The 16,343-nt window shown below is 47.3% G+C and overlaps 1 long non-coding RNA gene and 1 pseudogene across 1 annotated transcript; one reads left to right on the top strand and one right to left on the bottom strand.

Moving 5' to 3' along the window:
• Positions 1-6,048: 6,048 nt before the first annotated feature.
• On the bottom strand, positions 6,049-8,106 carry LOC119335257 (annotated as a pseudogene).
• Positions 8,107-11,157: 3,051 nt separating this feature from the next.
• LOC119335258 lies at positions 11,158-11,612 on the top strand. The gene is made up of 3 exons (XR_005161767.1): positions 11,158-11,243; positions 11,341-11,373; positions 11,561-11,612. It is a non-coding gene; the product is annotated as an uncharacterized LOC119335258 (long non-coding RNA).
• The last annotated feature ends 4,731 nt before the right edge of the window (positions 11,613-16,343 follow it).

A 16,343-nucleotide genomic window follows, 5' to 3' on the forward strand; every position in this document is an offset into this window, starting at 1 on the left:
GCGCCGCGTCGCCCGGAGTTGGGTGGTGTCCTCGGTGGTGACATTCGAACCCATCCAAGAGCCCGATGGAAGCGCCATGATCAAAGGAAGGAGGAAGAAGATGAATGGCGAAGGAGTTCTAATCGGAGCAGCGGGCGCTGCAGTGCGTCAGTTGCAAAGAGCGGAGCAAGAGCAAAGGGACAGGAGGGCGCGAGCGAGAATAATGTCCGCCGCCCCCCTGCCCCCTGATTTATAACCCTCGGTTTGAACGTGGGGAAGTGGGGAAGTGGGATCGTCTGCAGACACCCGTTCCCCTACCCCGCAATAAGTGTGCATGTACATGCGTAGTTACTGCCTGGGGAAGTGCAACCCACCCCCGGACGCCGCAATTAATCCGCGCGCATGGACCGAGGGCGCACGGCAGTGGGCCCTGGCCCGTCACCCAGTCCTGTCACACACGTGGCCTGTCAGGCCCCTCCAACTTCCGGGCACCATGTGGCGCCCTCGCCAAGCCCGAGGGATTGCCCCAAGATTCTACGGACTCCTCGTTTCCTGCCACGGTTGGGATGTCGCGATCCGGTTTCCGAGAAAACCGGCACACAGTGGGTGTTGCCGGAGCCGGTGCTCGCAGAATCCGTCTTGCTTAAGGGGGAAACTGTGAAGGCCCACTCATCCGAAGACGGCGGACCTTCACAGCTTCGGGGACTACTGGGGGGGATGGACCCTGGGCAGGCAACGGAACCCGGATCCTCTTCAAAAACAACAGGGCTGGCACCGCCCCTAAAAACCGGCACGCGCCTGGCCGAGTCGCTGAACCCGGCCAAGCCCTGCAAGCCGGTCAGACTCGCCGACCCGGCAAGACACGTCAACTCGGCCCCAACAACTAGCGCAAGACAGCAGAACTCGGCACGACCAAAGCTTCCTCGACAAGCCAGCGCCACCCGTGGCGTGCAACGCAATCCAGCCACGGGTTAGCTCCCGTCCCATCCAGGTCGTACGATGGGGACGGGTCTTCAATCAACCATGACCGAGGCAACAGTGCCCCTCCCATGCCTTTGGTCAGTCGGGCCGTGGCAACAGTGCCCCTCACCTACCTGCTGACCAGGGCCGGCGTGGCTATAGTGCCCCCGCCCTCACCGCTGACGACGGCAAGCAGCAACCTGACGGAGAGCACTGTACGCGACTCGACTTGGCCACGCCCTGATGATCGACAAGATGGCGCATAGTCCCCCTAGGCACGCGGGGCCCGCACCTAGGGGAACCCGGCGAACCACAAGCCCTCAACGGGGCCCAGCCTGGGTCCCCGGCGCCGACAATACGGACCCACCGACTTGTAACATTACCATTGTACCCCCGAGGGGTTGGTCTATAAAAACCCCCGGGAGCCCACGATCATAAAGGGGGTAAGCAGGCGAGAAACATATACGAGAGAAAAGCAAGTAAGCATAGGACAAGCCACCAAACCGCAACATCGGAGAGAAGGAGCAGCCCAAGCCTTGGCCAGCTTCCTTCCTCCTCCATACAGCTCCAGTAGCAACATTGTACTATCGATCATCCAACTACACTCGACAGGGCTAGGGGTATTATCTCTCCGGAGAGCCCCGAACCTGGGTATGTCCGGCGTCCCGCGCCCGCTCATGCCAACCTCGCCTCTGGAGTCCACCAGCGCCCTCTAGCCTCCTCCTCTCTTTAGCCATCCCTTGGCATCTGCCGTGCGCCCACCACGACAGGGTCCCCCAGCCTCGGGGACCCACGTGGGCCATAGGGGGCGCCATCGTCTAGTTGGGTCAGGCACACCAACCCCTCCCCCCCCACTAGACCCATGCACCAAAGGGGAGAAACCCTAGGGGTGGGTGCCCCCCTTGACTTGGGGGGCAAGCCACCCCTAGGGCCGCCTCCCCCTCCTCCCTTTCCCCTCTATATAGTGGGGGGGAGGGCAGCAACACGCCTCCACCCTTTCCCTCCATCGATCCCAACTCCTCCCACCTCTCCTCCGGTACGCACTTGGCAAAGCCCTGTCGGAATTCCGCTACTGCCACCACCACCATACTGCCATGCTAGTTCCGAAATCATCTACCTCCTTTCCCTCGCTTGCTTGATCAAGGAGAGGATGCCATCAAGTTGAACGTGTGCTAATCTTGGAGGTGTCGTCCATTCAGCATTGGATCGGAGTGGATTATGATTGGATCCTGAAGAGTACGACTACATCAACCGCTTTACGACATTAAAGCTTTCGGTCTACCAGGGTATGTAGACACGCTTCTCTCCCATTGCTTTGCATCTCCTAAATTGGGGCTTTTCGTAGGAAATTTTATGATTTTCATGCTTGGTTCCCCACTATTGGTTACAAAAGATCACGTGAGAGGTGGCTTCTCAAAGGTGATTAGAACACCCCTTTCTTCCACAAAGAAGCTAATCATAGAAAAAGGAAAAAACATGCTAATTTCACTTAAATGATGGCAATGATGTTACTACATGAACTGAAAATCATTTAAAATATGCTAGTGATAAAGGTATTTTTTGCCCTGCTCGTGCAACATTTTCCATCTAATTCGTGGTCTTTGGAATCTTGCTGATCGACTGCCCCATGACGATGATTCACTCATGGCTAGAGATTTTTCTGTTGATGAAGTTAAAACTACCTTTGTTTTTGTGAACTTTAACATAGCCCTTGGTCTCGAGATTTTTCCAACAATGTTGGGATATATTTCAACATATCATGTTTATTTTTGATTGCTTTCATGTTGTTTCCCTTGATGCCGAAAGAGTCAATTATTGAGTCATTACCTTTCTTCCATAATTATATGGACTAATAAAATTCAACAACTCAGGCATATTTTCCTTCTTATATGTATTTATAAATGGATCATCAAAATCATGACCTTGAGGCTGGAACCTTTCTTTGAAAAGAAAATTAGTGCTAATGAGAACGTCATTATAAATTTGGAAACATTATACATCAGGTTATCTCCTCACATGAAATTTTTCGTCATTCTCATGAAATTTTTTTGGAAATGTTTTGATTTATACTTTGAAATGACTTATGTGGAAGTACTCTGGGACTTTTTGATTGATTGTCATTCCTTTGGAAACATTGATATAAATGGATGTCGATGGTAAAACAAATATTTCGCAGGGTAACGCCTTGTCCGCTTGTTCTATAAAAATTGTAGTTCATTGTCTAATTAGATTAGTTTAAAAAGATTAATTTGGCTACTTATCATATCGGCAATGGAGTTGATATACTTTGTTATGTTCCCAATGAAGTGTTGTGCATCAACCTTGACTCGCAAAAGTCTTTAATCTTAAATTGCTCTCTTATATCTCTAAACAAATGTTTTCGCGATGTACACCATTCCTTTAGGATAAGATTATGTCCTGCTTTGATTCAACAGTTACGAACTTATATTCCAGAGTTACTGCTATCCATAGAACAATATTCTCAATGATATTTTCTCAAATCTTTAGAGAAAAAACCCCAAGCTTTCAACTAATCTAAGTAGCCATGGATTTAAAATGACATTGGTGTAGCACATTATAGATGTATACCAAATGCTAGAATTCCCTTAAGATTCTGATTTTCCTTAGGAAACTATTCTAGAACATCATTTTGACTATGGAATTGATGAGGAAACGACGGACTGGTAATCATGCGTGTTCCTTTTACCATCTGATTGAATATACTCATCATTTGTTCATTTTTTATGTTGTTGCTCGCGTAGTATGGAGGACAATTGATTATTTTGCACTGGCCTATGACCTAACCTAACTTTGGCAATTCTACACTCCGTGCAACACTTTTTCCAAGTGTTACCGAGAAAAGTAGAAATTTTCCATTGGGGGAGGTGGGGGTGAGAAGTATACTCCCTCCCTTCCGGTTTAAAGGGCAGTACCTTGGGAGATTGGTCAATTGGAAAATCAGGAATTGATAATGTGTGAAGGTTTGCCAAAAAATAGTAAGAACGTGCCTAGATTTGGCATTATTGTGTATCGCCCTACTATTTTACGTTGTTTTCTCATGCTTTTTCATCAACTATATATTGTATCATTAAACATCAATTTAAAATTCTCGGATTAATTTTATAATTGCTCTAATCTTTTCTATACCCTTATGTCGTTACCTTTTGGGATAGTTCTACTCGTTTACTTTTTGGTTGTGGTCTACATTGTATCCTGGCTCTGCCATAGGAAGCCATCACTAATACTAAAGTTAGTCGAATCCACATATGCTAGGAGACTCAAAAGCCCATGGATCCCTCTTCCACCCGCTCTAATAGAATGAGAGCCCGCTCCATAGGAATGGATGAGAATGGCATATTTTGACCAAAGGACTCTGCAACCGCCTTCTACCTGAATTTGGTAAACTTACCACAAGAATAACCTTTCCACTCCCGCCACATCTCCCTCTTATAAAAAAAAGTTGTTGCTTCTTTAAAATATTCCCACCAATAACAAAAAACTGCCCACCTTGACTAATATAAGAAGACCCTAGGGGAGGTCTCCTACAGTCATTCAAGGTAAACAAAAAACAAAACAAAAACACATTTAGCAAGATTTGGCACAATTGTGTTTGTCTTCGACTAAGTACTATTTTTCATTGGAATACAAATGGATGGTAGCGGAGAATTGTTGGTCATTAATGCTTTTCCTAGAATTTTCAAATATGACCAGTCGTAATCTTTTGTTTGAACATTTCAAATGATGCATTAAACTATTTTGAAAAATCAAACCATATTCACATAACCAACAAATTATAAGAACTTAGTGAACAAGTTCCAAATTAAGATGAAGGGGTTAAGTAAAAAAGGCAATTTTATCTTTAATTTCTCACTAATTCCTATTAAATTCCAAGATTACAAGTATTATGCTAGCATTCATTCTATACGCAATATATACTAAGAGCAATTGCAATAAAAACATATAAAAGAAGTTGGTCATAGGTGATCATTAGGCAAATGCCATATATAAGCCATGCATAACAATGGTCATGCATCGGAGGGAAGTATCAAATGCTTTTTTTTGCAGGAAAAAAAATGCACATATTTAATTGGGACTAAACAAAACACATAAACATGCATACATTTGTCTTTGTCCAGTCCGATTCTTCAGAGGCCATCCCTTCATTATCTTCTAATGGCCTATCATGCTCTGTTTACGGTCATCTTATAGCTGAGATTAGAGGTTTAATGGCTCTTGGGGAGTTTATTCCACTTAAGATTAAGAAGGAACATAATAGAGTAGCAGATCAATTAGCAAATTGTAGCCGCACAAAGAGTACTGCGGCAGTATGTTGTGGTGCAACCATACCCCCCTTGTATTGAGGATTTGATGCCTCTTGATTTGAAACTTGGGTAGGTTGACCTTACATTAGTGCGAAAAATAATATTTGACCCACCCACAAAAAATTTACTTAGAACCCATTTTGAATGATTGATGCAGTCTCAAAACCATTTAGTAAGAAGCACGGTTCAAGCATGTTTCCCAACTCAATAGAGGCAGATGTCAAAAGACATATAAGACTTTTTAGATCTAAAAGGTCTTATGTAACTGCTCTACACACGATGAATGATATGCACGATCATTGCACGATGCCCCATCATGCGGTGGGCAGCCGTTTGGTGCCATGCATGGACGGCTTGACACGCTTGTCGTCCAAAAATCGTCCGAACAGTGTCGTCTCCGGTCTTATATCACTGTACAGAGGCAGATGGAGTACACGAGAGTACTAATGAAACATATAAGGGCACAACAATGGAAACAAACCCTAAAAGGAATGATTTGCCACATCCAGAACCATTTGGCACGAAACTATATAGATATTCCTTTTCTTTAAGAGACTTTTTGTATCCTTTTTTAAAAATTTAATAAAAATATCCTGCTGTCTCCCTCAAAAAGATAAAAATAAGAAGAAGATCCATCGAATTCAAGGAGAAAATGGAGGCGCACACTAGTTACTCGGGCATACATAGCTGTAGCATATTGGGCCAAAGACAGGTTTAACTAAGTTCTGTTAGATAGATTATGCATCGAAGGTGAAAGCACCCAAAACTGGGGCTTTATACCGCCTACCTACGCTTCAGTTCCTTCTCCCACACGTAGAGAGGACAATGCTAGTGAGCGCAGAAGGGCAGCTTGCCTCCAGATGCTTATATCCCTCCGTCGCCACCACGGCGTCAAGGATCTCAGGAGTACTAATGATGAACTGCACACACTTTTCTTTGAGGTGCGGACAGTTGTGCTGCTCTGCCAAAGCCAAAGTAGTCCCCGCCGTGTCAACGCCTCAACGGTGATGCCACCGGCGAGCTTGCCCTCGCAGATGATTTTGAGCCTGTCAAGTCCGTACCTGTCAGCCGCCGCAAGCAGATGCTGAGCCATCGTCGCCACGGCTTCCAGCTCCCGGTCAAGTTCAGGAACATTGTCGGTGTAGATAAACTCCAGCAGCGCCCCGAACACGGCTGCCTCCATGTCCTTGATCTCCACGCGCCGCGAGCTCTTCTCCTTTATGTCCCCGAAGAACTCGGCCATGAAGACCGGGGATCTCGCGGCCAGCACGAGCTTGTGCGCGGCGAAGGTCTTGCCGGAGACGAGGAACGTGACGTCAGCTCCTGTGCCGTTCTGCAGTAGCTCCTGGAAGTGCTGGTGCATGTTGGATGCCGGCGCGGGCACCGTCGCTGTCGTATAAGCGAGCTCCTTCAGAATCGTGACTGTGCACTGGACGGTCACGTAGTCTCCTTGGCGTGAAGTCCGATCCAGCAGAACGGATCTCTCAACAAGCGAGACTCCAGGCGAACAGTCCTTGGCGCGCTTGAACACATGCCACACGGTCTTCTCTTCATTGCCAATGTCTGGCAGCCTCGGGTGTAGCAGGAGACAACCAAAGCTCGCCCTCACGTTGCAGGTGCTGGAATTTAGTCTATTTTAGGCAGCCCAATAACTATTTCAGAAATTCCTAATAAATCCTAGAGGCCCATTTAGCTCATTTGTGCAAGGCAAGGGATACTACTAAAAGTTTAGTCTCACATTGCTAGTTTAGTGGGAGTTGGACCTCCTTATAAGGGGGATTCTTTCCCCACTTGTATGAGCATGAGAACAAGAGGGACATCCACGCGCGCTCCTCCTTCGCCGCCCGCCTCGACACGACACGACACGACGTGCCGCAGGTTGCGGGAATGAGCCGAGCCGATGTCTAAATTTTTACCACGTACTACGGGTATACAAAAGGTCACTCGGGAAATGAAAAGTTTTGCTGTAGTGGAGATTAAATGCGAACGCTGCACCCTTCGGCTGCTGTCTGTTCGTTTCATCTCCCTCGGTCCCTTCCTCTCGCTATCGGTTCCTGAGCACTGCGCTGCTGCTACAATCTTCTCCATCCCGGCTTGCGGCGTGCACCGCAGGTCGGGACAATAGGCCTCCGAAACCGCACTCTTTGAGTCCTGTAGCCGCAGGTCGGGACAGTAGGCCTCCGAAACCGCACTCTTTGAGTCCTGTACGGGAGAAGGGTGATAAGGTTTTTGGGGAGCTCCGGTCGCCGACGACTACTTCCCCGACAACGACTTCTTCCCCGACGTTCACGACCTCCTCGACGACATGGCAGGCGAGGACACCGACCCCAAGTCCAGCGCTCCTGCTGCTGCTGCCTCGTACGTGTTCGTCCCATTTCTATTAAAGGTTCTGCTACAGTTCCTTGTTCTAGTGTTTGTCCTGGATATGTTAGACTCTATTTCATATATGCTCCTTGCTATACTGTTCGCTCAAGATATGTTTAGTTACTGTTCATATATGAAGATGTTGTTTACCTTCCCTTTGTCAAATCGCATGGCCTGTTTTATCACTGCTACACTACTCATGCTTTATCTAGTATTTCTGTTAATAAAATCACTCGGTAAATTGCTCATATTTCCAACAGCAGGTGCTTGCGGCTTCGGTGAGTAACACGAGCTCCACCGTTACCCACGGTGTCGCAGGGTACCAGCGGATTTCGAAGTCGTGGCCGTCGACGTTCCAGCTGGTTCTGAATCTGATGCGCTCGCCTTCGCGCATGGTCTTGTACAGCAGGCGGAAACTGTCGATCTTGAGCAGTTTCACGGCACGCACGGCGCCGGTGAAGACCGTGCAGGCGGTCGCCATGGGGGCAGTGTGGATCTTGAACAGCCGCGCGCGCAGAGCTATGGCGTGCTGGATGTAGGGGGGAATGGGGACTTGGAGTACTTAGCCAGGAACATGATTGTGGAGCGATGGACTGGACCAGTGCGATATTTACCGACTGCGTGCGATATTTATCGATGGATTGGGAGCGACTCCTCGGGCACCGACTCCTTTCAAGAGACGATGCGCCGCGCGCTGCCTCGGTGACGTTTGGGTTTCGTTTTAATCGCGTGCACCGCCGCACAGGTAGCGAAGAGGTTGCTTGGGAAGCGGGGAGAGTTATCTCTGCTGAAGTAATGACAGCGAGCGTGCTATCGGCCGTTCATTCCTCAATTCAGCTGTGGAAAGTGGAATATTGTGGAGTACACTAGCTGTGGACCAAGTATACAGTACTTGCCTATGTTTTTCTAGAATAAAAGTCACTTTATTCAGATAAAATGACGCAACAACAGTTTTACATAAAGTACTACAACCCTTCGGTCCAACAAGCAGCCGTCCACGTGAACCTGACAGTAGCAAAACACACTCACTTTTTGACACGTTTTGACATGGCTAATCGTCCCCGTGGCAAGAGGGGAGACAGCGTGCGTGTAACGGCCGGTCCAACCGCGCCGGTCGAAACGTTCCCGTAAAGGTTAACAGTCCTGCTCACTCCCTCACTCTCCTCTCGCACTCCCTCTCCTCTCTCCACCTCTGTGCCGCTGCCGACAACATCACTCACCCTCGCCGCCGGGTCGCAATTCCTTCCTGGAAAGATGGAGAGGAGAGCAGTGACGGCGACATGTTGCAGTTCAACTCTGATGCAAGCATCTGCTATACTCCGTCTGGTAGGCTAGGGTTAGGGTTCTTGATAGGATTTGGGGATTTTTTATGGACGAGTCTACGTAGCGGCCGGCTGCTCGCTGGCATGCGCGAGCGGCCGGCCTAAAATAGAAATTCTTTTATCCGCTAGCGTCTGCTCTGCATAGACATGCATGTGTGTAATTTTTGTCCGCTAGCGCATGTATCTTTTAGCATTTAATACATTCACATCGGTCACAATCAGTTGAAAAAAACAAATCACATATGCATTTGTTTCGATTTTCAAATTTTCAAAAAGCTATATCTTCCAAACCGCGCGTCGGAATTAAGATCCGTTTTCACCGCTGGAATCCTCGCAACGTGCTCTTCAAAACTATATCCCGCATGGGGATGTTTCGACGAACTAGTCTTCCTGCCAACTAAACATCAATGTGTGTGCAACTAGACTAGATTGCCGCGCCAACTGAGCATATGTGTGTGTGCCAAAAAAGTCCTGCCAACTAAACATCAATGTGTGTGCAACTAGACTAGATTGCCACGCCAACTGAGCATATGTGTGTGCAACTAGTGTCCTGCCAACTAAACATCAGTGTGTGTGCAACTAGACTAAATTACAAGCCAACTAAGCATATGCGTGTGCAATTAGTCTTTCTGCCAACTAAACATCAATGTGTGTGCAACTAGACTACATTACAAGCCAACTAAATATCAATGTATGTGCAACTAGACTACATTACAAGCCAACTAAACATCAATGTGTGTGCGACTAGACTACATTACAAGAGGAGGTTGCACATCGACTTTCGTCGAGGCAATAGACTAGTCGCACATCAAAGTTGTCGTGGTTGCTAGGTTGTAACCTCATACGAAGGCGCAGCTCCAAACATTAGTTTTGGAAAAAAGTTGCACGATGTAGTAATAAAGTTGCACAATGCAGTAATAGAGTTGCACTATATAGCTCCAAAGTTGGCATCGAAAAAAATTCGTCAAAATATACCCATGCGGGATCTAGTTTCAAAGATCTCGTCGCGAGGATTTCAATGGTGAAAACAGATTTGAATTCCGACGCGCGGTTTGAAAGATATAGTTTTTTGAATTTTTAAAAACCCGAAATAAATGCAGATGGATCTGTCTTTCTTAAACTAAAGGAGCAGTGTGAACGTATTTAATGTCACGCCTACATGCACTAGCAGACAAATAAATTACCACATGCATGCGCTGTGAGAGCCGGCCGCTCGGTTCGACCAAAAAGTGCGCGGCCACTTTTTAGATTTCAGGATTTTTTATTTGTGGTGATTTGGACCGGATCCAATACATTTGACCATTTCCAGTTCCTTTCAAACTCAAACTAGCCCCTCATAACCGTAGCTGACTCGGACTTTGAAGGCGATGTGGAACGAGGGCCCTTTTCCTTGCTACCACCGAAAGGTTGCCAAGATCTCTATTCCTAATGAAGCAGTTGGTGAATAATCAGCGCGGTTTATTTTTGCTGTTTTATTTTTGTCATCCTTCCACTATCGTTTTTTTCGTCATCCTCCCACCTCTACTTACTCGCTACCCTCCATCGAAATAAACCGGTGCCAAAAAAAACCTGGGATCGATCCCTCGTGCCCACAGAAGATCGATCTCCGCCGCCAACCAGACCTTCGCACGCCTGATCCACCCCTTCGCCCCAGCCGTGACTGATCCATCCCTGTGCCGCGGCCGATCCTAACCTTCGTCGTCGCCCTCGCACATCAGGGCCGCCACCCGTCCATCATACGATCTGCTTCAGGATCACTGCAGGAGGCGGCGCCGCAATCCCGTTTAGGAGACGCCGGCGATCACGCCCAGGATCTGACGGTGATCCCCTTCTGGACACGCACATCCTCTCATACGCACAACTTGCATTCGTCCCTTTGCCGCCGCCCTCCCATCGATCTGCCGCCGATCCCTGCGGAGCTTCCCTCCCCATTCCGATTTGACAGAGAGAGTGCCAGATCCGGCTGGGGGAGCCGCCGTAGAGCCTCCACGTCGGTGGAGCAGCACCTCCTGCCACGGGCGCCGCCGCCACCTCCTGCCTCACGACCCTTTGCCGCGACTCCGCCCCCTAGCGCCGCTCCCGCACGCAACCCTAACCCTATCCCGCCATGCCTCGCTGCTTGAGCCGCGCTGATGGAGCCCGAGCAGCGGTGGCCGACCCCGTCGTCGCCGCTGAGCCTGTGGACGAGGAGAAGGAGAAGGAGAAGGAGGAGGAGACGAAGGCGGCCGAGGACGAGGAGGACACGCTGCTGGACCGCGCGCAGCCTGATCTCACGGGTCCCTTTGCACATGTGCAGGTACAAACCATCCTCATCCAAAATCGTGTTTTCCGCTCTGATTTGCCATGCTAATGTGGTTTCAGACTTGCCCAATATGTGATACTGTGTTTTGCAGTTCGTCAATGGACCAATGCCTAATCTCCCCAAGGTACTAACTACTAATTTCTTCCACCCTCTTGGTTCTAACTATGTGCTCCGTCAAACTGTTTCCACCCTTGGCCTTCGGTACAACTCAAACATGAGATGTAGTCTTAACCCTCCACCTGACTTTTGTGTGTTTTCTGAATAATAAAAGTATCAAGCATTTGGTTTACTAGTTGTAATTGCTGTTTTAGGTTGATGTTTCACTGGACCCGGTGAAGGAGTTGAGCAGAGTAATATCTGAGCAAAAAAATTGGGGGGCGTGCTTTGGTTGTGCTCTCAGGTATTTTCCACACATAAAACTTGAAGTGTATTTTGCGTATTCGCCATTTTCTTCTTGATGCTTGAGAAAATCAAAAGATGCCTACAAATACACAGAGTTTTGCATCTCATAGTTAGTCCATCTCATGCACCCGTGCTTCTGGTACACGGAGAAACACTTTTCTCAGGTTATCCAACGTTTTAATTAGGATGTGTGTCGCTGTGGGTACCTGATATTCTAATATCCTTTCAGCTAGGTTATTTTACGAGGGTTGTGTGCACTGACCCATTTCCCTGGACCAAGGTATTCTTCTGGCTCTTTTCCAGCAACGGACATGCGACATAGCCAACTACACATTTTTTCCTAACATTGATGTAATGTACTGCTAGAAATTGATTATATTTTTTTCAGTTAGTACATCGGATGTAATGTACTCCTAGAAATTGATTATATTTTTTTCAGTTAGTACATCGGATGTAATGTACTGCTAGAGATACGAATTAGTTTCAAGCACTATGATTTTACATCGAGATGATGTTTCTTTGTAGCAGGGACGATGAACAAGATGGGAATGAGGAGGATGCGACCTATAGATGGTTGCAATGGATCGGGAGGTTGATACTGAACATCAGTTTACTACTAATCCGGAGTAGTAATATTGGATTACAGGTCATGGGTTAGTAGTTAACTGCAGAAATCAGAATATTGGATAGCAGTAACTAAGGCCATTGGCAATTTCTATCATATATCATAATTTATTTGTGTGATTCCTTTACCAACTACATGTTTCTATTTGTTTCATATATTTTGTTTGTTCCTGAATATTTTATGAATTGTGTATTTCTATTTTAATACATAAGACTCTTTTTCATGCAATTTACTCAATGGCTATATGAGAAGCCCTAAATAAAGCTATTCCTCATTTGTACGCTTTCTTACTTATATAGATCAAAATATGGAATTCTCTGCAGGTTAACTAATACATGCATCAGCTTATCATAAAGATTTCACCATCCCAAGGTAATGGAAATAAGTTCACAAGATTCTCATGTTGAGGTCTGTACAAAGAGATACAAGGCAATGTCTGTGTGCTGGAAGGAGAAACTCACTGCCAAAGCTATAATCCCTGATGCTAAAGCCTGCATGTTCAGATCTGCAGAGTTTACTCATATTACTGTATGGTATATTATTAACTTTCTTTTTATACTTCATATTTGCAACATATATCATCCATTTTAGTATGACTAGCAAAAAAGCACGTGCGTTGCAACGGAAAAAAAAATAACACATGCCTCTAACACTGTAACCACGACTCAAGACCCAATAGGTCGATGTCGTTTATTTCAACATGTCATCTTATCAGTGTTGTCGTTTATCCTTCTTCCCACCATCGTCGACGGACATGCATGGTTATATATGATTTATTTCGTCTTCAATCTGATTTTGCTGAGTTGTTTATTTTCAATCTGGATTGGCACTGGTACAAAAGAAAGACGGATCATGCACTGCTGATTAATGTTGTGTAAGCCCGACAATCGCGGTTGGTTTTCTCTTCTCTATTTCAAAGTTATAATCTTGTAAAGATTGGTTGCCTCTGCCTTTTTTTTGCCTCTGACTTGATGCTACAAATTGTGTATTGTTTTGCTCATAGTCCGTTGTATTTGGCACTTTGGTTGGAATACGAAATATCTGAAATGGTTGAATAGTGACTACTTTCACTGCCATGCACACAGTTCTGTTTTGGCCAAATTCCTTGGAGCGGGCAGTTTTGTTATTACTTTCCCTGTGCTAATACCAATGTGATGTACATGTACTAACTTATGTGCATATTTTCAATGCACGGCGCTTGCTTAGACGCTTATAGGCAAAAAAATAAATACGTAAAGAGTAATTATGTAAGCGCCCTCTTACTCAACTCTGGCCGCTAATTAAGGCGCTAAATAAACTACGAAACCGGCGAGGAAAAAGGGGCCGATGCCATGCGTGGCTCCAGGATTCTTTTTTGATCTGGTGAAACTCGTCTGTGAGTAAAAAAAGAAAAGGAACTGCGGTCAACACGTGTGCACGCGAGCTTAACACGTTGGCTGGTCTAGAAAAAAAAACAAGCAGCCTCGGTGGCGCTCCTTCAGCCATGTATATGGACTCCTCGCTCGTAAGCCATTCATGTTGACAGCGGTTATCTTCCGCGTGGCTCGGCTCTTGCCGGTTATCCACTGCCCCACATACCACGACCCCTCACCCCGGGACACGCCGCTGGCTCCTACGCCCACCGCTGCCGGATGACCCTGCACAGCCAGGGAGACCGCCCCCGAGTTCTCAATTGCGTTGCTCTTCTTCCACATCTCCATTCCTCTAGCACAGAGCTGCTCTTCTTCTTCTTCCCTCTATTCATCCATCCAGCGAGCCCACGAACCCACATCATCAGCGCTGCTCTCCTTCTCTTCTCTCTATCAGCGGCTGCTCTCCTTCCTCTTCTATCCGTTCTCCAGCCACACCAAACTCACGCACGCCCGTGGCGGCTGCTTCGCGTTCGTCGCCCGATTTGCGGCGCGGCTGCATATCGTGTATGGGCTCGTGGTGGTCGGGCCGCACGCACGATGCTGGCTGGGCTTGTGGCGGAGGGTGCGGCAGCAGTGGCCTCGACCTTGGAGGCGCGGCAGTGGTGTGGCCCGGCCGCGCACACGGTGTTGGTTGGGCCTGTGGCGGAGGGCGCGGCAGCGGTGGTCTGCTCATGGTCGAGCAACAACGGTGGCCTGCGCAAGGTCGACCTTGGCGGCTGCTCGACGGGGCCACGTGGATCTGCGTCGGGGCTCCGGGCTCCGGATCGGCGTGGTCGTGTCCAGCCCACCCTCCTCCGACTACGCCTTGCTGCGGGGCTGCGGGCCCAGATCTCGCCGGTGGACGCTTGGACTATTTTTTCTGAATCTTCACCTGGGCTCTCTTTTTTCTTTAAGATTAGCCTAAATGGCAAATTAGCTGCAACCATTCTCCTCTGTAAGCTGGGCAGCTAGTGCTGCTATTTTTTTTTATTCACGGTAGTGGTGGCAAAGAGGCGGAGGAGGTCCCGGCCAGGGGAGGCACATACGGCGGCGAAGAGAAGGGCCACCGGGAGTGGGCACACGTGAACCACTCGCAGTCGCCGGGGATCTGGAGGCTGGCCGACGGAGATCGCCACCTCTGTTTTTTATCAGGCGGCGGAGGTGTTGAGGAAGAGGAAGACGGGACCGCGGGTTGAATTACTACAAATGCAGGGGCTTTTTTGTAAAAACAAAACGTTTTCTCAGATCCCCTTAAGAAGGGACTACAGGTTTAATTATGAAGTACATTGACTTTTCTGTAAAAAAGCGAATGACGGACGGCAGAAACCCAATTCTCTTTATTATTAGGTAAAGATAAAGATTTTACTTTTCAGACATTTATTAAAAAAACTGCAGTTAGGTTCTTCACAGCTAGGAGCTCTTAATCAATTGTAGTTATAGATTAAGATGGAGGGAGTCATTAAAAATCAGCAATTGTTCCAGCCAACCGGTAGTAGTGGGTGCAGCATTTGAAGACACCAAAAAGAGCCTTGGACTCTGATGGATGTAATGCCTGCCATTTATATATGTTGATTTAGTTCTACTAAACATATGCATGAAAAAAAGTTTGTATTTGCTGACATATAATCATGTATTTTAGCATGATTTTACTTTTCAGACATTTACTACAAAACTGCAGTTAGGTGCTTCAGAGCAAGGAACTCATAATTTTGTTTTTTCTGCAGAATGATTAATACAGAGGGAGCCCTTTTGTCAGGTCATTTAATCATTTAATCATAGGTACATTATCTCAGGTAACTTACTACTACCTTTGTTTGAAAATAAGTGTCGTTAACTTAGTACACCTTTGGACTAAAATTGTACTAAATCCGTGACACTTATTTTGGGACAGAGGGAGTATTTCATTTTCTACCTGAACCAAGTTGTTATTTCATTTCTAAGAGGCAAAGAGTTCCTCCTGGTTAGTTTGCCACATTTTATATGTCTATCTATGTGCATTACTAATTCACTATATGCACCTTTAGTTCCCAGTTTTGGCTCACTTTCTTGATGCATCTCGGATGAGAGGAAATGAATGGATAATCTGACGAGCAATGTTCGGGCATACCCTTATATTTACGTCTGATGAAATGCTGCGGGTGCAAACTAATCAAGGCTGCTGCCATGAGCAAAAGAGCAGACATTACTTATGAGAAAACAATAAAAGAATCCTCCGTGACTACATACCACGACGAGTCAAAGACGATGAAAGCACTACTCCATTGGTGGTGTTAGCAAGTGGAGTCTGGAGGGAGAACAACACAAAGTAGGAAACTGATTCCCTCGCCCTCGCTTGCTTCAACGACCCTGCCCGTCTTGGTGGGGTCGATTCCCCCATCGCCCGACTCATCTCCGATGAGTATGGCGTCAGTGGGTACGCCCCGCCGTTCGTATGCTTGGCGGGTCCCAGAACACCCGTGACGTGTATGAGCTTGACCAGGGCGAGGGGCTCGAGCTCGTGCTCGAGCTCGACAAGACGCACTTCGTTCTCGTCACCAACTACGAGCTGGACTGTGAGACTCCAGAGCAGGCGGGGGCGACGAAGACGAAAGTGGGGGCAGTTCAAGCTTGTCGCTGCCGGAGACCCTGGAGAGGTGCGCGAAGAGACCTGGTTAGATTTGTTGGCCAGCACTGGTA

This window comes from Triticum dicoccoides, chromosome 7B (genome assembly GCF_002162155.2).
Source record: "Triticum dicoccoides isolate Atlit2015 ecotype Zavitan chromosome 7B, WEW_v2.0, whole genome shotgun sequence".
Lineage (NCBI taxonomy): Eukaryota > Viridiplantae > Streptophyta > Magnoliopsida > Poales > Poaceae > Triticum > Triticum dicoccoides.